At 39.7% G+C, this 24,235-nt stretch overlaps 1 long non-coding RNA gene across 1 annotated transcript; it reads left to right on the top strand.

Annotated features, from left to right (window-relative positions):
* Positions 1–396: 396 nt before the first annotated feature.
* Positions 397–23,851, top strand: LOC143443659 (uncharacterized). The gene is made up of 3 exons (XR_013112816.1): positions 397–869; positions 22,115–22,344; positions 22,920–23,851. It is a non-coding gene; the product is annotated as an uncharacterized LOC143443659 (long non-coding RNA).
* Positions 23,852–24,235: the final 384 nt, after the last annotated feature.

Consider the following 24,235-nt stretch of genomic DNA (forward strand, 5'->3'; position numbering starts at 1 on the left):
CCCTCAGCCAAATCCTTTTATTATCTGTAGAGACCTATGCCTGTAGATTCTGGTTTCCCATTTGGGTAAAAAAAATAGAAGGATATCGACAAACTCTGTATTCTTGTCTTCTCCCTTCAACCGGGTTGCAGGCCCCTCAGTTTTGTTTCATGTCTCACTTATCTTTGGGTTGGTAGTTGTCTTTGTGTGTCTGGCTGTGTTGTTCAGGACAAGTGTAGTCTGGATTTTTGACAGGTGATAAATGGTAGTGGTTTCGTTTCCTTGCTTCCCGTCAGAGGGTTGGCAACCAGTGCTTCTGGGAACCAGCTGCCCAGGGCCAGGGTGTGACGGGAGAGGGGCCTTCCAGAACATGTTTTGATGCAGGCTGATGCAATAGCAGACCGCTGCTTCTATGGTCATTGAAGAGACCACTTCCTAGCTTGGAACCTTGAATGAATTGGATTCTATACAAATAGGGGGGCGACGGGAGGAAGGCTCCAAATGAATTATAAAGAGAAGAACTGACATGTCTCTTATCAGTCTGCTGTCTGTTGAATCTGGCTGGGAGATAATCGCCATGGTTAGCAAGGATCTTGGCAGGCAGTCATTATTCATCCCTGTCCGTTCTTTTCACACCATTGTTTTCTCATATAAAATCCTGAAAGAAAATCAAACTACCAGCTCCTCAGTGTTGTGCCTTCTGTTTATGAAGCACAGCCTCCTCTTCCTTTTCCTTCTGTCTCCAGGCTTACCCACCTGCCTCCACCCCTGCCCCCTGTCAAGAGGGAGCTCTGCTTCCACCTGCTGTGTGACATCACCTGCTGAGCACCGTTCCTGCATGAGAGATAAAAAAGCACTCTGTCAGATGTTCATACCTCCAGCTCCAAGAGGTGAGATGATCATAGCTCCTGCTCTCTAGTCATTCTGTAAGTAGGCCTGAATGATTGTTGATGCTTGTCTGACTCTACCCTGACTCTGATTCCGGGAAAAAGGTGAAGCAGCCTGGAACTTTGTTTGTCCAGGTGTTTGACCCTGGTAAGCTGCATCCTTTTTTTTTTTTATCAACAGTGCATCACTGGAGGTCTCTTCATTCTCATGTTGAGTAAGGGATGATCTCTCTGAGATTTATTTATTCATTTAAGACTGGTGCTTTAAAAAAATGTTTGTTTTGGGGGAACGTTTGACATTTCACCAAACAGCTGTGGTCATGAGTCTCCCCCCACTCCCCGTGTGTGTATGTTTAACTAATTGAGACTCCTCATTCATATCCATGTTGAGTGTCTACAGAAGCGGCAGCAGAATGAATCAACTAATTAAAACTTCCCACACCATTTTCTTAGTATGTTGCATATCAAAATTCATAAGAAGAGGAGTGGTTTGTAGACTGAATGTTCTGCGAGGACACGGATGCTATAATATTTACTGTGCATACCTCTAGACCTTAGCAACATGCATGTAATACATGTTTCCTTGGTTTGCTTTTACGCCAGGTATACCCGATATTTTGGCACAGTCACTTAATTGGTCTGGGGATGAAGCTCAGTGAGTAGAGTGTCTGCCTAGTATGCACAAAGGCCCAGGCACAATCGCCAGCACCGCATAAACTAGGCATGTCGCTGCACACCTGTAATTCCAGCACTTCAAAAGGGAAGGTAGTGAGGTTAGAAGTTCTTGGTTATCCTTATCTACATAGAATGTTTTAGTCTAGCCTGGCTACACAAGAACCTGTCTAACAAAATAAAAAGACACATGCACTTAATCATTCATTCATTAGTGTAGTCCTTTATTCATTCTTTAAATACTATTATGTATCTATAAGTATCACTTAATATGAATGTAAATTTCTCTTCAGTGATAATTGGAATAATATTTTTATTAAGTGCAAGTAAAAGAATTACTCTGAGCCATTGTTTGGGGATGGAAAAAGTAATGAGAGCACCTACCCATTTCCCCACACATATAATGCACCATCTTCCTCAGAGGGTACATAGCATTATCTTCCTTATAAAGATAGACAATAGGAGTTAACAGAGCTGAAATAACTTCCCAAACTCATCTAATAGACTCTAATTTAGATCTCTGCATGAATCTACCCAGCACTGCCTCTGCCAGAGGGTGTGGGAATTTACATTTGTTTATTATTTTTGTGCATGTTTGTGTGTAAACATGTGTGTGCACAGCACATGTATAGAGGCTAGAGGACAACCTGAGGGAATTTGTTCTCTCTTTCCACTTTGTAGGTTCAGGGGATCAAGCTCTGGTTGCCAGGCTTAGTAGGAACTGTCTTTACCCACGAGGCCATCTGGCTATTCTGGGGGAAGTCAGGCTGTGGAGAAGTGAATGGAGCACTTGCTGGGGAGAGCCTGTGAGCAAGGAACTCACCTGAGAGTGAAGGTTGGAGCCTGGCACAGCAGTGAGGCTCTTTAGCAGTGAGGACACTTAGACAATAGGAGGTTGGATAAGGCAGAGAAGAATTTGAAGCAGGTCTAAAGCTAGCAACAAACTGTCAAGTAGTGGTTCCAGAGGTGTAATGGGTCCCACACCGTGGGAAATGAAACTCCAGAGCAAAGAGAGGCAAGCCATAGAAGTGCTGAATCGTCTTGAATGTTCCCTTTAAAACACTTTAAAATCTTATTCTGTGATAATTTTGTATAACATTATTTCATGGTGTATTTTGATCACATTCATTTCTACTACACTCTGTCTCCCACTTCCTCTGAACCCCTGAATGTTGCACGTAGGAACACCTTTAATTTCATCAATTTGTTGATATGCTTTTATTTTTTGAGACAAGGTTTTTTGCTACCTAGGTTGGCCTTGAACTCACTTATGTAGTTGAGATAGCTCAGCTCTGGTGTCCACCTTTAGAGTCCTGGGATTAATTACTCTTTAGGTGTGCCAGCACGCCCATGGCTTTCTTTTGGTGATATGTGTCACAGCTTAAGAAGGTACAGCATAAAGACTCTTAGACTCGGGATTGTAAGGAATCTTAACCCCTCTTTGTTCTCTTCTAGACAGTACAGTTGCTAAATTTCATTTTCCATATCATTAAAAAGTTACTTATACTTTAATACTTTAATTAATGCATACGACTGTATAGATATTGTTTGCTTCATCAGAAACACTGAGATTCTAATGCTAGCCTCACTCAGTGGTCACAAGGACTGCAGGAGAGTCTATGAGGTACTGTATCAGATGCTGAGTTTAGAGCTATTGATGTCTTCTTTTTGCACTCTGCCTTTCATACAACCAAAGCTTGAACTGTGTACAAGAAAGATATGCTGGGAAGCCATGGTTCACATTAGAGATGGTAGGGCAGTGGGTCCTCTGTTAAAATGAGCTAAAATGTTCTTTAGAGGAGATAGTGGAGTCCAGTAGAAAATTAAAAGGAATGCTTATAAAGCAGCCATCTATGCAGGGAGGGAGCAGGGTTTTGTCTTGTTGCTAAGGTCCCAGTTGTTTCCTGACTGTGTCTGAGTCTCTGTCAGGCCATTCTATAGGCTCCTTTCAGGGATGAGGTGATATTGGCCTGCAGATAATTAGATCAGTGCCATCACTTACACTGTTCCTCCTTTTAATTCTGCTGGGACTATTTGCATGAAAATAGAAGAAGATAATATTCCTTTCCCATTAATAAGGTTCAAGTCCTTCCTGGGCTATAACATGGTAAGCCATCCACATAAAGTCCCAAGTCAACTTGTGAGTGAGCGGTCTTTAAGGAGCTTACGAATCCTGAATGTTCAACTAAGCCATCTGCTTCCCAAACTGGATATTTTCAAAAATATCTCAATGACATAAAAGACCTTTAACTGTGTTCTGTAGGGAAGTTCATTCTGTTGTTAATAAACATATACAGTGGCCACACACACTACATGCTTCGGAACTTGTGAAGATTTGAACAAGTACAAACACCAAAATGTCCAGAAAAGGCTAAGTGTAGTGGTGTTCGGTCCCAGGAATCTGGTCGCAAGCAGATATCTACTAGTTCAAGGCCATCCTGGTCTATGTAGACAGTTCTAAGCCAGCCATGGCTACATAATAAGAACCTGTTTCAAAACTTTTTTTTTTTCTCAGAAAACAACCAACCAACCAAACCAACCAACTAAAAGAAAATCTCAAACCCTCTGCAGCTTTACTGGACATACGGAGACTTCTCCCTATATTTTCTCTAAAATATTATTTTATCTGAAAGATTTGTATATCTATGGATTTTTATATAAGGTGGGAGACCCAAGAATCATGTTTCCATGGGTTCCAGGAGACCAGTTTTGAATTGAAATTCAATTCAATTCAATTCAATTCAATTCAATTCAATTCAATTCATTTCAAAAAAGAATTTTATTTTCAATAAATGGTGTTAGGATAGCTGGGTTTTGATATGCAAAACTAATCTGTTTATAGACCCTAAATATTTCACAAAATTTAACTTAACTTGTATAGTAGACTATACTATATATAGACTATACTATGATATCCATAACTATACAATTTCTAAAAGATAAAATGAAAGAAAAAATGATCTTTGATTGATTAGGGTTTTGGTTTTGTTTTGTTTTGTTTTGAGACAGGGTTTCTCTGTGTAGCCCTGGCTGTGCTGGAACTCACTCTGTAGACCAGGCTGGCCTCGAACTCAGAAATCCGACTGCCTCTGCCTCCAAGTGCTGGGATTAAAGGCATGCGCCACCACCGCCCAGCAATTGCTGAGTTTTTTAAGTTATGTATATGGGCATATTCCCTGCATACATGTCTGTATACTGCTTGTATGCTTGCTGCCCTCAGAGGCCGGAAACGGACATCAGATTCCTTATAAGTAGAGTCATAGTTATAGTCTATAACTCCACTATTGTGAGTCACCATGTGAATGCTGAGAATCAAACACAGGTCCTGTAGAAAAGTAGCCAATGTTCTTAATTGCTGAGCCATCTTTACAGATTCTGAGAATGAATTTAAAAATATAGTACCAAAACCATGATATATGATAGAACACACAGGCAGTTTAGACTTCATTAAAAATTAACAACTTTAGGCTGGGTGGTGATGGCACATGCCTTTAATCCCTGCAGTGAGGCAGAGGCATGTGGATCTCTGTGAATTAGAGGCCAGCCTGGTCTACAGAGATAGGTTCAGGACATCTAGAGCTACACAATGAAACCCTGTCTTGAAAACAAACAAACAAAAAAATTAAAAAACAATGAATAACTCCTGTTCTTCAAAAGACATTGGGAAGAAAATAGAGAGAAAGTTGGGGAATTCTTAGTCCATAAAGTACTTTTTATGTGAATGTAGGAAAATCGTGAAAACTTTTGAATGTGGGCCCTGAGAATAAAGAGGGCTCTCTTGTCCAAGACACCAGTGTGTTTATTTCAAGTACCCTCCAAAACTGCCTGCACTGGGACAAAATGATCCCATAGTTTTTGTCAGGGAGACAGGAGAACAGCAAAACAGCTCAAGAGTAAAACACTGCCTTCCATTCTCCAGAACAACTAGAAAACAAGCCATCTTCAACAGAGGTTACGGTTGGTCATTCCACAATAACAAAATGCCTTTAGTGGCAAGGGAAGGTGGCAAGTCACTCATAGAGAGCCTCTTCCCAGGAATCTATCGGGAACCCCAGCCAGACGGTTATAGTAAGATGTCCTCAGTCATGCCTGCTGGATGTTTTACCATATGCTGCTTCTATATGTCTGCCATCTGCTAATTTTCCTTCTACCTTTTACATTCTATTTGCTTAGTAGAAACTCGCGGATTCAAAACCAAAAGCCCATCTATCACAGAGCCTTCTCTATTTAGAACCTAACTGGTATACTTGGCAGAGGCTTTGAGATGCCATTTCTGTTTTGAAGGTTTGACTGTTATAGGCAGTGAAAGAATAAATATGGGATTGATGATAAGGTGGCTCATGAACGAGTCATCTTGATAAAAGCCTCACCCCATAATGAGCCAACCTCATGTGTCAACTGACAGGAAAACAATGGGAACAAATATCTATTGTGTTAGTGCAAATTTAAAAGTGTCAGTTTTTTTTTTTCCTCTAAGACAGCTAGCTCCCAAATAATTGAGACTGAGACTATTAGATTTATTTAAACAAGCTTTACAGCATGACAACCAAGCAGTTTTAATCTATTAAGGAATCTAGCTACTTCCCAGCCAATATCCCCAAGATACTTGCATCTTAATATGGATCTATTCTCTATGTTCCATGCACCTTCTCATGGTGGCTCTTGGTCCTCCACTTCATGGTAAATCCCTTTATTTCTCTACCCCTCCCCTAGATGGAAGTCCAGCCCTAATCCCTCCCCTGTTCAGTCACTGGTTGGTCAGCTTTTACTGACAAATCAGAGAATAAATGGGAAACAGGAGATTCTTAGAATAAGCCTTACAATGCCATGTTCAGATTGCAACTGGATATGGGTCAGAGAAATCAACATTTGTCAGAAGCCATTTAGGAAAGGATGGCCCACTGTTTTGTATGGCCATGGGTGAATTCTGAGGTGCAGAGTCTTTACAGACTTTATTCCAGGATTGCCTCTTGCAGCTGATATGCCTTTCCTGTTACCATTACCATAGTCTACGGATTCCTGGGCATCAGTCTACCCTATTGGTCAGATTTCCTGCAGAATCAATATGAAGATGTACTTTCATATACTAATGCTGTGTAGACAAACATGATTTCATAATTCCTGATAATGATTTTATAGAATTCCAAAACTGATAATTTCAAGTTCCCTATAGAATAAAAGCTGCAATTAGAACTCTTTAAACTTTCATGTGCCACAAGATTATTGCACTAAGGAAAAGAAAGCAGGCTTGGAACAAATTTATGATTAAGTAAAACATTCCTACTAGGTTAAGTGTGAGACCATTATCTGGTACCTAAAGGTCATACACTGGGAATGGACAATTTATTATAGGTGCAAGGACAGAAAATAAAATATTGACTAGTTTATCTATACAAAACTTCAAAACTAGTAAGACACAATGTAGACGATTTGTCCCTTGACAAAATAGTGTTAACTTGTGACATAAAAATTATTGCTTTAAACTTTTAATGAACTTATGGGTCTAAAAGATAGATAATGAATGTTTAGTGAGATACTAGTCTTAATGGAAAGCCATGTAAACAATTCTGCTGTTATTCCTTAAGTCTTGACGATTTATAACATGAATTGTTGCCTTGAACTTGCTACGTAGAGATGCTTGGAGAACCATGTGACTAATTATCCTGGGATAATTAGTTTTTATACTAAGAACTACAATAAAATGCTGGCTCAGCTTTCTTCAGCTTCATCCTGTATGTGTCTCTCCTTCTTTTCTTTTTCTTTCTCTATGGCTCACAAAGATTTAAAGAACCCTGAGCCTCTTGAGGGAACAGAGGTTCAAAGAGAAAACAGCCCAAGCAACTAACTTTTTTTCTTAATCCCCTGTTGCTAACAGTCTGGAGTCAAATTACCAGAAGCCAGTGGCTTTTGGCCATAGAGTAGTAAAGAGTTAAAGAAAGAAAATTTACCAAAAGCATGCTATTTTTGTCCCTGCAATTGCAGTTTTTACCCCCACAGCCACCAATGCCACCCATTGCTGCCTGCCTCAGTCTACCTAAATGCCAGGCTGGTCACCAGCAAGCCTTTGAATAATACAACGATAATCTTTACACAATGCACAATAATGAACATTATGCTAACACTACTGTATCTAAAATGTTAGTTGCAGGATTAATATGCAAAGACTTTTGGCCCTCTGCATAGTTTCTTTGTCTTCTGCCTTCTTGATTATGACTTCACTTATTTAAATTCAAAAAAAAAATGTTGCTAGCTAGGAGTGTTATGCACACCTTTATTCTAAGCACTTAGGACTCAGAAGCAGGTGGATCTCTGTGAGGCTTAATTCTCAGCAGTCCATGGTAGTATAGGCCTGTAGTCCTAGTACTACCTGGTCTGTAGTCCTAGTACCCAGGAGGGAGAAAAAGGAGGCTCAGAAGTTCATTGTCAGTCATAGCAGCATAGTGAGTGGGAAACCAGCCTCAACCTCTCAAGATCCGGTCTCCAGATAACAATCTGTATCCCTTCCTATTAAAATTTCTTTGATTTATTAATAAAAGAATAAAATTTGGACACATAAATGCCTGTTTCCAGCTATCAGTGAACAACTCTTATTTCTCTTCTCTACTATAAAATTTAAAGTTGGCAGCCAGTCCTTCTACTTTCTCATCTTTAGTGTTATTCTAATTTTCCATGTTCAAAAGAAAACTGGTTTTGTTTACCAAGTGAGAATTGTTCTCATATTAAAACTCAATTAAATAAATTTTCTTGGTCTTCATGTTTTATCTCAGCAACAGAGAAGTGATTAATCTAACATTCCACATTTGCAAAAAATTGTGCCCTTACTTGCCTTCTTTGGCTCAATCAATGTGTCATTATAGAAGGAGCCATATGGGAATCCAAAGTGATATAGACCATTATCAGAGGGTGGCTGGGCACTGAACATCTTTAGAACCACAATACCTTTGTAGACAACGTTTTCACAAGCTTTGTTCTCCATGAATATTCCTGCATGATTTCAAATTTGTCTTCCCCATGCTTGTCCAGGTATGCCACCTAGGACAGTAGATGGGGCCAGCTTCTCCACATGTACTAGACTGGATAGAGGAAGCAGGGTAGGTCTGGTTCATCACCCAGCAGAGCTACCACAGGTTCATGTAGGCATATGGTTTGAGACACTCCTGAATAAAGAAAAAGAGAAGAGATATGAGGCCAGGAAGGACCAAGGGCAGGATGTATGTAGACAAAAGGCCAGCATTTTGCCTTTCCAATGTCTGAAAGTTAATTAAATGATGTATCCTTATTCTCTGACTTGAACATTTACATAGAATAAAAATAGTTAGAGATATTGGAAATAGGGGGTGGGTAGATCTGTACTATCAGGACTTGGAGCATACAGGGTTTGTTTGGGGAAAGACTTAAGGAGCCATTCAATCCTAGGATCCTAGGGCTGTGAACATAAAGGAGTGGAGAGAGAGGGAGGGAGGATGGGAGACACACACACATACAGAGAGAGAGAGAGAGAGAGAGAGAGAGAGAGAGAGATTTCTAATTTTTGCTTTTGACAGATCACTTCTGTGGCTAGCTTCTTATTAGGACTAGGAAGTCGGGGAGCACTTGAAAACCAGGATTTAGGAAACACATGACACCTTTTCAGGTTAAACTCTGGCTTTGTTGTCAGGAGAGATGGTTCACACTGGATCTCAGACAGTTTGAAATTAGAGAGACAGACAACTCTGCTGAGACAAGTCCAAGGTGGTACAATGGGAAAGATGATGGAATAGGATTGGGAGTGTTTTCATCTTCAAAGGGTGTGAAAATGTGGGCACACACATCTACTTTGACATTCTTGTATACGTTCTTGAGATTTTGAGTCTTGTGATTTGTTATCATCACCTGAAGGAGTCTCCTATCCTCATCATGTATACTCCTGCATCTATGTATGTGTACATACATGTGCATACATTCCCTACACACCTGTAGTCCTGGGCCAACAGTTGCAAGTAAAATGTTAAATGATAAACTTTACTCAGACTCTCAAATAATTTATTTGGGCCATTTTGTCTAGGTTTTCATCCTTTAACCCTCTGTTATATGTTAGAAAGCCAGAGATGTAAAGCATTGAGACGGCAAATAATGATTCATCCCTGTAACCATTGAAGGTGTCTGGAGACAGAGATGGAGTGAGAGGAGGCTGCATGGGAAGCTGGAGAGGCCACTGCTTCATTGAAGATATAGACAGGGTGACCTCAGGACTGTGCACCAGTGATACAGAAGAGATTGTCATAAGGAGGAGGACAGAGAAAAGCAGAAATGAACACAAAATTACTGCTCCCAGGTCAGAGAGGCACATTCTACCTGGTGCTGATGCTAGGAACACTATGGGCTACTTGCTCCTTCTCCACCAAGGTTTGGTACCTATATGTTTCCCAAACATGTTCCTCACACATCTAGCTCTTTCCATTCCTCCTCCTCCCCCCACCCCAATTCTTTTCAACATCACAGTTTAAATTCAGCAGCCATGCCCAGTGGTAACTTCTGAATCCCTTTCTCTTCTCATATAGTTTTTCTTGGTGGTTTCTCACAACCTTTTTTTTTTTTTTTTAACCATAATTTGGAGTTGAACACATCAGAGATACCTTTGTTAAAGGCTTTGTTCTTCCAACAGGATGTGATGGAACGTTTGGAAATTATGATCTAATGGAAGAAAATCAAGTTCCCAAGGACATTACTTTGAAGGGATGTTGAGGCTCTGGCTCTTTCTCCGCCTCTTTTGTTTCTTGCCATACTAAGCTAAGCATTCTTTTTTGGCTACATATTCTGTAATATTGTATACTGTGTCTTACAGAGCACAATAGTCTGCAGCAAAACCACGGAAACTGTGAGACAAAAATGCATATTTCTCCTTATAAGTTGCTTACCCAGAGTATTTTGTTACAACATGGAAAGCTAACAGAAAAATTGGTGCTGAGAAGTGGGTCATTTCTGTGAGTACAGCTAAATAATGGATTTAGAGGTCTTTGGAATTATCTCATGGAAAGAATTTGGAAAGGCCCAGGAAAACCTAGGATGCTATGGCATAACTTAATGGTCAACTTTGGTGAGATCTTAAAAAACTAGAATGCTGACAGAAACTTGAGAGCAAAGACTGTACTGACGAGGGTCCAGATGTTATTGATTACTGAGCTTGAGGGTGCTCCTCTTACATTGTATAAGTAATGTATCAGCATTTTGTCTATGCCTTGAGATTTTGTATGAAGTTGTTGACAGAACTATCCATATTGACTCAAATGTATAAATGAGAACAGAGTTTTGGGTATGCTACTTTAAGCTACACTAGGACCCCTTGTCTGGTTTCCTTGGCCACCTAATCTCCGTCTGGATGAAGAAAGGAAGACCATGTTTGGGTTCTTTAGATGCCCATTCCTTGAACTTTTTCAGGAGGTCTATGAGCTCAGTTCCCTTGACAAGCAGAGGAGGCACACAGAGCAGTTGGTAAATAAAGATGAAATTGAGATGCATGGATACTTCCTTGGTCAAGCAAAATGTATAGCCACATAGCTAATCAGAGGTTACTCCATGTCTCTCCTTTCATGTGCTACTTATTTAGTATAGCCATCTAAGTGGCTAATCAGGTGAGAAACTTGAGTTTCAGTTGTATATCAAAAACAGTTTTAAGAAATTATATGTACACATACATATGTATTACATGTACATATATTATATATACATATATGCATGTATATTTATCCTTATACATGGAATCTGTTTTATATTATGGTGTAAAACTAACTTTTCTTAGTACATGGATTCTGAATTTTTCATATGCTTTTAACAAACTTTCAAAATACTTTCAGTTTTTTTTTTTTTAAAGAAAGCTTCATATTTGAGACAATGTGAATCTACCTGGAAGATGTTTATTCTAGGAGAAGCAAGCCAAGCACACACAAAAAAACTCATCATGTATTACTTTAACTTTTAGAGAAGAGTTTTGTTTTTGTTTGTTTGTTTGTTTGTTTGTTTGGTTCCCAGCACAATTGAGCAGAAGCTATTTTAAGACCTCAGACTACTTTAAGACCTCAGACCCTCTGCCCAGACACAAGCTTTTCACAGTATCAGCAATACTCCAATAGAGTGGTGTTATCTGACAATTGATTAACTTACATTGACTTGTATCACCTATCATTTAAAGTCTATATTAGGAATTAATGCTCTAATGTGATATTTTGCAGATTTATGCATCATGAAAGGATTAAATCCAGCTAATTTGCATCTGTATCATCTTAGAACTTTTTCTGTGGTGTGAATGAAAGTTACCCTGTAAGAAAAGTTTAAGACATAACAACATAGTCACCATGTGCCCCATGTTCTAGATGTTCTAGTGTCTGTGACATAGACAAGGTACTCCATCCTACCAAAAAAAAAAAAAAAAAAAAAAAAAAAAAGAAAAGAAAAGAAAAGAAAAAAGAAAAAGAAATACAAACCCATACCCAAACCCAAATCTTTTGATCTATCTTACCTGTAAAATATACTAAGGCAATGATGGAAAAAAAAAAAAAACACTCTGGGAGTAACCAACTGACTTAAAGCTCATTCCGGGAGATGGTACCCATACATGACAGTGCTTGGTGACCAAGACCTAGTATCTGGATAGTCAAGAACCCTGGGGTAAAGCCAAATACTACTGGTCTAAAGAAAATAACAATAAAATGACTCCTAATGATATTCTGCAATACTCATAGATCAGCGCTTTATTTAGCATCATCAGAGAGGCTTTTTATGTTGCCTACATCAAGACATTATGCAGAGAGAAAAAGAATAGAGATAGATAGATAGATAGATAGATAGATAGATAGATAGATAGATAGATAGATAATGCTTATAATACACAGCTCGACATGAGATATCTCCATCAAATTCCTCCCCTCAGAGATCAGGGAACTCTGTGGACAGGGAGATAGAAGGTGTAGGGAGACAGAGGGGGCAGAGGATACCAGGGGAACAACTGAACAAAGCTCATAGAAACTCAGAGACTGAAGCAGCATGCATAGGGCCTATAGGAATCTGCTCCAGGTCCTCTGCATATGTATTATATCTTTCAGTCTAAAACATTTATGGGACTCCTGAGTGTGTAAACATGTGGGTCACTGATTCTCTTGGCACTCTTATTTTCCCGTTGGCTTGTTCAACTTCAATATGACAGTTTTCATTTTATCTTTCATTTTATCCTGTTATATTTTGTTTTTGTTTCCTAGAAGCCTGTTCTTTTCTAATAAGAAACAGAAAGAAAGTAGATCTGGATGGGAGATGGGGTAAAGAGAAAGTGGAAGAAGTAGAAGGGGAGAAAACTATTCAAATGATATTATATAGGAGAAGAATCTATGTTTAATAAAAGGGAAAATGACTATTAAAAACCAGTATGGAGTCCAATAGACCTTGGGAACATTGTATTTGGTCTACAAAATGTTTTATGTCCTTGGACCAATGTCTTTCCACCTCTCCACATACGTTCACAAACCTTGGTAATCAATATTTCATTCTGTGTTTTAAAGTATTTAATGTAGATTTCTTAGAAAAAATATGTCAATATTTGGTGTTTTTATGTGTGTATGTGTGTGTGCCTGGCTTTCTTCTCTTAGAATAAATATTTTTCAGGTAGATTTGTATTCTCTCAAATGACATAATTTAAAAAAAAAAAAAACCTGAGAAGTATTACACATTTTCTTTATTTATCCACCCATTAGTGGCTCTTTGGGTTGATTCCAGAATGCTACTATAGTAGACATGAGTGTGTATCTTTTGGATATATATCCAGCTGTGAAATCACAGGCTTATGTGGCTCTATTTTACTTTCTGAAAAAAAAAAAAAAAAAAAAAAAAAACCTCATTTGTTTTCTATGATGGCTTCACTAATTTATATTCCCACCAACAATATCTAGGAGATTATCTGCATTATCTCTATCACTCTTTAACTCTTGCTCTGATAATAATATATGTGCTAAAGACTAGGAGGACAAGAAAGGAAGTGGGCTTCCCATACGCTCCCTATGAGATGGTCCTCAAGTCACGGCATGCACAACTTTCTGGTGCCTTCCTTGTCACTGCTGGCTTCCAAAAGTAAGGGGAGCAGAGAGAAAAAACAAAGAGAGAGAAGGAAGAAATGGGGCCATGATTTAATGACTTGGGAAAATTCAGATGGCATGCTGATCCTGGATCCAGACTGGAGCTGGTAGGTGTATGAGGAGAGGTGGAAAGACATTGGTCCAAGGACATGAAACATTTTGTAGACCAAATACAATGTTCCCAAGGTCTATTGCACTCCATACTGGTTTTTAATAGTCATTCTCCCTTTTATTAAACATAGATTCTTCTTATCTCACCTGCTGCTATGTAGTCTTTCTCGCCTTGATGGATTCCTGTGCTTTAATAGTGAGAGAAACAGGTTGGAGGTTGTTTATTCCATCTTTGCTGGAACTGAAACCTCAGAGAGAGCACATGTTACTTACACTGTGCGTGTGTGACCTAGAACAGTATATAGAACCTCCTGTAGACTCTTCCTTTACCCTTGTCAATATCAGGATTGCATCCATATGAGAATGCAATGAACAGGAGTGAGCAGAGACAATGCTGTGCCCCTGAAAAATGTGTCTCCCATGTCAGACAGGGAAGAAATAACATTGATTTGTCCTCTGATGCTTATGTCATTTCTACAGAAATATCTGGGATGTGGCTTCCTAACGAATGGCAGGTCACTTTCAATTGGAAGAAAATCACTGTCTTTGAGATGGCCCATCTTCTCTTTAGATAGCTCTGAGTGATTTCCTCATGATGTTGAAAGATTCCTCTCCTTCTGGGTTTTTGTTTGTGACTCCCAGTTAAAGTATTTGACTTCTGAATGAATAAGTCTATCCCAGTATCTAATCTTTTCCTAAGTCTTTTGATTACTTGAAGAAAGCCATCATGCCATTCCTGAATTCTCCTGGGTTTAAGTCATTACTTCCTAGTCCCACATCTCCCTTTCCTCTCTTTGTTTGCCTTTCTGCTTCCTTCATGTTTACTTCAAAAATCTATTAACTGTCTGGCATACGTTGCCAGACATTGAGGTGCATCTTCCCCACTTTCCCTCAGTAAAATTACAAATTAGTAGGAGAAAGGTACTCACCCATAGGCAGCATCCTTCTCCTATGATTTTTTTTTTCATTTTATTCAAGTTTAAAAAAAAATATATTTACTTTCTAGTGCACTGGTATTTTGTATGCACATATGTTTGTTGTTTGAGGGTATCAGATCCTCTGAACTGGAGTTACAGACAGCTGTGAGTTGTCATGTGGGTGCTAGGAATTGAACTAGGGTCCTTTGTAAGAGCAACCAGTGCTCTTAACTGTTTAGCTATCTCTCCAGCACTATGTGGCTTAATTTTAACCATCATCACCCTCCTAGTCATTTTCTTCCACATAGGCTTGAATATATTGCCATTCCTTAATTTTTGGTCTTTCACTAACCAGACTGTGGTCTACTTAGTGCAGATCTGGAAATATCTCTTATGTTGCATTGTATAAAGCTAACAGTTTTCTGAACAGGCTAATGATTATTTATGAAGGGAGAAGCCATGAAGTGGCTGGTGAATATCTCAGAGCTTGGTTCAGTCATGTATATATTTTATAATGTATATAAACTCCTGAAGCTAAATGCCACACTATAATCAGGTATGCAGAAGCCACACAGGATGGTATAACTATTCTGGGCTGGCAATGTTCAATGGAAGGTGAATATAACATTATGCATTGCTCTGATGTAGAGCAGGATTTTGACAACCATCAAGGCTGACACTGGACAAGTTCTCCCAGAAGCTGAGCCATTTTATTATGAACCCAGGATTTCATGGTATGGGGAGCTCATGATTTATACTGGTCAGCTGTGACTCATTAGTGGTAAAGAATGGGGGAACCAATGCAGTGGGTGAGTCATTGTAGTGACTCTGAAAAATAAAAACAGGATTTGTGCAAATTGATTTTGTTCAACTTCACAATATATTTGAGGTGAATTTGATTTACCTGGTACAGCATGTTAAAAGTTAGATTAAGGGCTGAAAGTGAAAATAAATAAATAAATCAAGTTGTTCCTCTAAAGAAAACCTAAAATTTGTTGAAAGCAAGGTTTGGACTTTTCTGTACAGATTTGCAACTGAAAAATTCATGTTTGGATTGCAATGACCAATGGGAAGTGGGATTTATTTATTTTTCATGCTGTCCCTCAGATTTTTGTTTACATTCCCTATGATGAGACTTAAAGAAGGCAATCAGTAAAGGACCTCAATGAAACAGTAAAATCTATAGCATATTCAGAATGGAAATCCATCTGATGATTTGAAAATACACAAAGGATACAGATGTGTGTGAAACGGAACTCTCAGCTCATGGTCCTTCCCAGAGAAAACCCAAGAATCATTACAGGGCTATTTTAGCTACCAAAACCCAGTAAATTCTGCTCCTTCCACAAGATTGTTATTTGAAATCATGATTTTACCATCTCTTAGTATAATTTCTACCTTTCCATGCTTCCGTTACAAGGTCCTGAATAAGTTGAAAAGTTGAAGAGCAGATTCTTTGTTTCTAAAAAATCTGAAATCCAAGAAGCAGGGACAGAGTTAGATTTCAGAGCAAAAGTCTGAAATCAAGTACAGTTAAGAATATGAATATATATATGTATATATATATATGTATATGTATATATATATATGTATGTATATGTATATTTATATGAGCAAACATTTTCTTTGCGGGGTATTGCAGAGTTCCTTCACAGCCTCAAAATTAGATCATTCCCCTGAATCCTGTAGGAGCCTAAGACTCTCTCTGGGATGAACAAAAGCAAGCACCATCTTAAGCCGCACTCTTCTGTGTCTCGCTGCTTGTCACAAGGAAGCTTCCTGGACATTTTAGACTTTTTTTTTTCTTTTTTTTAAAAAAAATCTGCAATTCAATAAAAATGAAGATTTTCCTTTTAGGTCACCATTTTTTTTTTTTCTGGCAGACTGAGCCTAAAGTGCACTTTATTTTCCTTTAATTTAACAGCCCCAGCAGCTTTTCCAGTTAAATCGACTGTTCATTATTGAGCCCCATTTATGAAGGGGCTGTGCGGTGCAGTTTAATGAATCCTTGGCACAAAGCTCCCTTTCAGGACCAGGAAAGAATAGGCGCTGTTCAGGCCCTGTAGGGCTGTATGTCAAAGCCAACCCATAATGCCTGTCAGCCAAGGGCAGAAATTCCCACTGATATAAGAATGTGCAAGAAATCAACTCTCACCACCGACGAGCAGATTAAGACACGATCAGGAAATGAGACTGTAGGTTTAGAACAGTGACACCTGCTTGGACAGAGTTATTTTCCCATCCCTTGATCACTGCGGCTGTAGTGGGGGTGGGGTGAAACAGCAGCATAGCCAAGGCTCAAAGCTCTCCAAGTTCTTGTGGGGGTTGGGGGGAGGAAAGACATTGCCAGTGGAGGTGGCGTTGGACTAGGCCCTCCGTTAATAGCCTATGCACACTTTCTAAACTTTAATCCTTATAATGGGCCTACAAGGGTTATTTGCATATGATGGAGGAGGAAACAGAGGCTTGTGTGCTTTCCTCTCTGGTTCAAGGTTACAATGTTAATTAGCCACTAAATAGCAGCGATGGGATAGAATATGGATCTCTCTGGCTGTGACAAGTCTGTCCTTTCCAGGGCTCTTAAGTGAAATTCACTAAATAAACTTGATCCTTAGGAAAATAGCTAAATTTTAGTTCCTGGGAATAGTGAAAACTTAATTTCTTGGAGTATATGTTGAGCCCTCTGTACTAGCTGCGAGTGATGTGTGTTGAAATGCAGGGAGAAGAGATGACACCTTGCTATGTGATGAGTGTTGCACGTTGATGAAGGAAGTGTAGACAGATCAGAAAGTACATAATTTCCTGTAGGAAACCTTGGAGAGTTCTCACAAAGTTTGGCTGTGATTAAGTTGGCCAAAATGGTGAAGGAATCTCTATATAAATGACTCCTCAGGACATTCAAAACATTCATTCCTGGAGATCCTGAATTCTCCCAATGGGTGTGTGGGTTGGTTTTCTTCCAGTGTCACACAGACACAAAAAAGGATGAACTGTTGAAGTATGATTTTCTTTTTTAAAAAAAGATCTATTTATTTGTTTTATATGAGTACACTATCACTGTCCTCAGACACACCAGAAGGGGGCATCGGATCCCATTACAGATGGTTGAGAGCCACCATGTGGTTGCTGGGAATTGAACTCAGGACCTCTAGAAGAGCAGTCAGTGCTCTTCACCACTGAGCCATCTCTCCAGCACCGAAGTATGATTTTCAAGAAGGCAAAAAATTACTATTCATAAGGAAATATAAGCCTACATGTAAGAGATCCTATCCTAGATGTTAAGTAGTAACACAATCGTTTAACAGTTAGGATTTGTTCAAAAAGCATTTAGTAATACATACATATAACTGGTGTGTGTGTGTGAGAGAGAGAGAGAGAGAGAGAGAGAGAGAGAGAGAGAGAGAGAGATCTCAGGTAAGAGGTTATTCTCTTGACTCTCTGTGAAAAGTAGCCAGTATATGTGTATGTTTATATATGTATGCACTTACACACACATATATACTGACTGTATATACATATAGACAACCATATACACACATAGATGATGCTACTAAAAGTTTACTGGGCTACATAGATAACAGCTATATATTCTTGTGGTTATTGCTCCCTTGGGAAGAAACAACTTACATAAGTACTGAACCAAGCTATCAGATATGGAATAATTTCACTAAGTTGGAGACTTTCACTAACAACAAATGTAAGACAAATTAAATCCTATTTCTGCAGACAGCCTCAGTGGCTTATTTTTAGTATAATAGTAAAAGAGTATGGGTACAACTTTCTGTCTTTCTTGGTAATTTCCTGACAATCCCCATGTTTTATACATAACCTTGTAGATGCTTAGAATAAAGAAATGATTTGTCTCTATCGCAGTGAGTAAGTGGCAAAGTCTAAGGGAAGCCCAGCTTTGCTGTCTTACGGACACTGGGCTGAGCCCAGAGTTATCAGGATTGGTAAGGGATCTTTGTTAGAAGGCAGAGGCAAGTGAGGCTGCATGTTTCCTGGATTTCCTGGTGGCATAGGGTGTTCTTCCTAATGTTACATTTATTCTTAAAATGTTCTTTTTCAGATCGACAGCATTGTTGTAAAAAAGAAGGTCTCCATTCCTAACTTCTTTTTGTTTTCTGAAAAATACTTGCTCCTTTTTCTCTGGAGGCCGGGTGAGAATAGTAGCCTAGTATTCTCAGCACATTCAAGATTCCCAAAGCAGAGGGGTGGTTTCTGGCTCTATCTAAGCAAAACGAAACTCTCCAAAGTTGGAAGGGCAAACATTTGTGGCCAAGCTCCTAGCACAGGCAAGGAGAACATGAGGCAGTTAGGGAGAACAAAACATCCAACCGCCATGTGATAAGGCAGGACATCAGACTTCACAAAAGGCATGATAATCTTGCATTTATATAAAACATGCTTAAGGCTGAAAGAGAAGGGAAAGGCTGTCTATCCATTTTATGTTGTTTATTGACTGTTGTCAATATTATACTCTAGATGCTTAGAGTGTGAATTAGAGCCCTGGTTCCTAAGTCTTCTGGTCTAGAGCTTCTTCCCTGGAACCTGACCTTGCTTGTCTTCTGTTTACCCAAGAGGAGCTAGTGGGATCTGCAGCTTAACAATGTAACACGGAGGAAGATGTTGGCTTCACCTAAAAGTGAAAGGCTGCTAGTAGATCTGGAGTGCTTTCTGACAGGGGCCAGCAAGAAAACTGCTAAATACAAGTGTGTGTGTGTGTGTTACTTTTTCTATATAAACAGAGCATAGCATCAGGTTGGGGTGCTGGAGAAGGAGCTGAGAGTTCTTCATTTTGATTTACAGGCAACAAGAGACTGTAATGACACTGTGTGTATCTTGAATATATAAGACCCCTAAGCCAACCTCCATAGTGACATACTGCCTCCAACCAGGCCATACCCACTCCAACAAGGCCATACCTCCTAATAGTGCCATTCTCTATAGGCCAAGCATTCAAACATATGAGTCTGGGGGGACCATTCCTATTCAAACTACCACAATAGCCATACCTTATGTTAAGTCCTGCTTCCTGTAAATCTTTTGCGTTTTACATTAATTAAAGTGTTTGATCTACTGTGAGTTAATATTTTAGAGTAAAAGGCTTAGGTCTTGGTTCATTTTCTGTGTGTCAATGCTTAGTTACTCTAGTGCCACTTACTAAATAGACCATCTTTGCTCCACTGTGTTTTCTTAGTTTCTTTGTAAAAGACTAGTGAAGTATGTGTCTTGTTTCCTTTTGTTGTTGTTGTTGTTGTTGTTACTGTTAAAAAATTACCTGATAAAAGCTATTTACAGGAGAAGGGTTCATGTTGGTTTACAGTTTCACGGGCACACAGTTCACCATGGTAGGGGAAGGCATGACAGAAAGAAGAGGAGAGCAGTGGCCACATTTCTGTGACAGACAGAAATAAGAGAGTGAACAAGAAGTGAGCTTGGGCTATACAACCTGGAAGCCCACCTTCAGTGACCTGCTTCTTCCATAGGGCCACCTCCCAGGGGTCCACAGTGTTGCAAGACAGCAGCACCCGCTGGAGATCAGGACACTTTCATATTCAACTTTCTCTCTCTCTCTGTATCTCTCTTTCTCTCTGTCTCTCTCTCTCTGTATCTCTCTCTCTGTATCTCTCTCTGACTCTCTCTCTCTCTGTATCTCTCTCTCTCTCTCTCTCTCTCTCTCTCACACACACACACACATGCACACACACGCACACACACACACACACACACACACACACACACAGTCTTTATGAACTTTATTCTGCTACCTTGATCCATTTCATTCACCCAATATCATACTATCTTGGTTATTGTATCTAAAATAAATTGTTGAAATTAGAGAATGTCATTCTAACTTTGTTCTATACCTGCAGGATTGTGTTACTATGCTGTAATTTTATACTTTCATGCCATTGGTCATGATAATGCTATAAGGGAAACACCCTTTATCTTAACTTGCATTATCTTTCCATTTTAAAAGCACAATTTAATACATTTAAAAGCTCCTCTCCCTCCTCCTTCTGTTTCCCCTCACCCTCCTTTTACAAAGTCCTCTAGAAATTTTGCAGACATAGTGAACTCTCTCTCTGCTTGTGTGTCTATAGATCACTGTCCCGAGGATGGGAAGCTGTGTATGTCATTTGTCTTTGCGCTGTGCATGGTATATTTAGGATGTAATAGGTCTGCAGTAAATGTCAGCCTAAAGAGCAAGTGACACAACAAATGGACAATTGAAGTAATTCTATCTCCTTAGGACTAATACTGAGTGGTGTGTGAATTCGGGTGCTTAAGGTGGGGCCAGGAGCATCACAGGTCCCAGCAGAAATAGGTGCTAGAAATAGTTAAGTAGAAGTCAGAATTGAAGGGTAGCGATGATCTGGAAATAGAGGATTTGAGGCTGAAGCTAAATACTGTCGCTTCCAGCTATCAGGCCCTTGGGGAGCTGCCAGGCTCTGTGAGGCTAGGTTTCTCCAGGGAGTAGAGAAATGACTACGTGAAACTGCCTTTTATTAAAAGGGTAAACAACTATGCACAGCGGCTTCAAATAGAAGGTAAGCGCTTGATCCGTGCTTGGTGAGTGAATTCGTGAGAGAATAAAGTAGAGCTACAGAAGAGATAAAGGTGAAATAGAGAAGTACGGGGCGGTGGGGGGGGGTGGGGGGGGGTGGGTGGGATGGGGTGGGGTGGGGAGGGATTCAACAGCTTGGGAGTAGGAGGATGTGGGAGGCTTTTGAAAGAGTTTGGAATTTAGTGTGAGTTTTAAGAGTAGGATAGGAATCTTAGAAAGTGCAATGGAATTGTGATTTTTTGGGGGGGTTCAGTTTTATAGAAATTCATCAGAATGCACATTTTCTGTTTTAAATGTTAAGCTTACTCCATGAACGACAGTTTAATAATCATGAAGGAAGATCAATGACAGTACAGCAAAATTAGCCATCGACAGCCATTGACACTCAGATTCTCTCCTCAGAAGTGTTTTTAAGGGTTAGGGGAGAGGACTTAAACGGTAAGTGTAGTGTCGTAAGACTTTAAAGTGCCCCGCTTTTAACTCATTTCCTCCCTTGATGTAGTCAGGAAGCATTCTTCTCAAAGAACAGGCAGGCTTAATACAATTATGCAGTGCCCGCCCTCCCCAGTGAGGCTGTGTGCCCGCAACTCCAGCTGGCCTCCCACAAGAGAAAATAAACCTCAAATGTCCCGAGAGCCATTGTTTTAGTACTCTGCAGAGATGTGTTCCAGTGGCTGATCGGGCTGCTTAAGCTGTTTAATTGAATGAATTCAACCTCGTATAATAGGATGGAGGTCTTTAAGCATTTCCGTCTGGTGCGCCGGATATTGAGCTGTTGGGCTGCTTCTGTGGCCAGGCCTTACCTCAGCACTGGGTGTTTCTTACATTCTGCTGCAAGCCTCGGTGATCGCCCAGCAGATTTGTGCTTTGTTTTGACAGAAGCCACTCCACTTCAACGCACCTGGAGTCTAGTGTCTCCAAGAATTTGCATAAAGCCTGAGCGGAAAGAGGATTCCATGAAGAAGGACTTGTATTAAGTCCCTCGTTTCCAGCCAGAAGCAGAACCATTATTGAGAGATCAAAGCCTTCCCCTCTCTCTCTTGGACTCATCTGCGTGAGTCTGAAGCAGAAGAGCTACTCACTCCATGGAGTTAGAAGAGAATGAAAAAGTGAGGGCAGGTTTACTTGCACCCTCTTTTTTTCCTGTCATCCCAGTTTATACTGATGAGAAGCTGGGTTGTTTGTTGTTGTTGTTTTTATGTATAAGTTATAAAGATCAGCATGATTGATCTTAAGCGCACAGATTTGACTTTTGGCTATGGCTAGAGAGCCCTCCATGGCTTTGTATGTTGAAATGCAATCCCTATTGGGAGGCTGGAAATGGCCTGACTATGGTGTTTAGAGGCAGGGGTGGGACATAGGAAGTGATTAGGATTAGGGAAGGTCATTAGGGTGGAGCCTCATGATTGAATCCTGGTAGCTTTATAAGAAAAGGGAGAAGGACCAGAAACCACACACACACACACACACACACACACACACACACACACACACACACAGAGAGAGAGAGAGAGAGAGAGAGAGACAGAGACAGAGACAGAGACAGAGACAGAGACAGAGACAGAGACAGAGACAGAGACAGAGGTATCATGTACCTATATGTATGTATACATTATATATGTTATATATGTATAATCTTATATATATGTCATGTATATATAACCTTAATCTTCCTTGTCTCTAGCCATACAGTGCCCTGTTCTGCAACACTTTGGGATTCTGACAAGGAGAAGGCTATCATCTGGGGCAGAGAGATGACTCATCAGTTAAGAGCACTTACTGTTCAGTCATAAAGTAAGGACTGGAGTTAGCATCCTGCCTAACAAGATGGGCATCTGGCAAACACCTTTAGCCCTGAGGGATCTGATGCCCTCCATCTTCTGGAGGTATGCATGTGTGCACAAGAACACACAACAAGACATGTGCACACAGACACATCTCACACATACACATACAATACAATAAAACAATTTTTTAATGACCATGATCAAATGAGTTCTCCAGACCTTGGGCCTCTAATACTGTGATCTAAAAGAATTCTTTTTTATGAAGTAGCTTAGTAATAACAATATAATCTGCATACCCAATGAGGACACAAAACTCTTCTTCTGACATAAAATTTCTTTTGTGATCCCTGTGACAAAATCCTATAGGCAGCTGCTATTCTGGTCTCATGTACTGTACTTGTCCCATTTAATGTATTTGAAATTAATTTATGTTATTGCACTTTCAAATAATAAATCATATTCCATTCTACTACACAAAATAATGTCTAAAATAACTCAGTAGCCATTCTCTGTTCATAAAATCCCCCGTTCTCTCTCTCCTATTTATATAGAAGGGCCATGGATTTGTATATAACATTCAAACTCCACAATCCAGCTGTGACCTTCTCTCCTGACACTCCTACTCATGCAGCTATTTTCCACACAAGCATCTGCTTGTCCTTCCAACACAGTTGTGTCTTCCTCTGCGTAGTGTGTTCTGATGGTCTTTGTCCTCACCTGGAATGCTCTTTGTCCACCCCACCCTATGCAGTGTTTTCTCAGCCTCCAGATCTGTATAAAGGCTTCTGGCCTTGGTTGTCTAGTTACTTCTTTGACCCCCAATAAACTCTTCTCTATTTTCAATTTTGTTTTTGTGGTCTGAGAATGGGGAGGTGACTAATGGCACTCTTGTAGCCACACTAGTGTCAGAACAGTGCTAAACTCTGTGAGTAAAAAAAATTTAAAAAAAAGTGTTTCGTTTACTTTTATCATCACATCACTTCCTCCTTTGCCTTTTCCCCTCCAAATGCACTCATGTATCTCCTCATTGCCGTCTTTCAAATTCATAGCCTTTTAAAATTATATATATATATATATATATATATATATATTAATATATATATACGCATATATACATATATATACATATATATATAACCTGGTCAGTCTGTGCAGTGTTACCTGTGTGGTGTTTTCAGGACTGACCATTAAGTATGGTGGCACAGCAGCTGTA

The sequence above is a fragment of the Arvicanthis niloticus genome, chromosome 1 (genome assembly GCF_011762505.2).
Source record: "Arvicanthis niloticus isolate mArvNil1 chromosome 1, mArvNil1.pat.X, whole genome shotgun sequence".
Lineage (NCBI taxonomy): Eukaryota > Metazoa > Chordata > Mammalia > Rodentia > Muridae > Arvicanthis > Arvicanthis niloticus.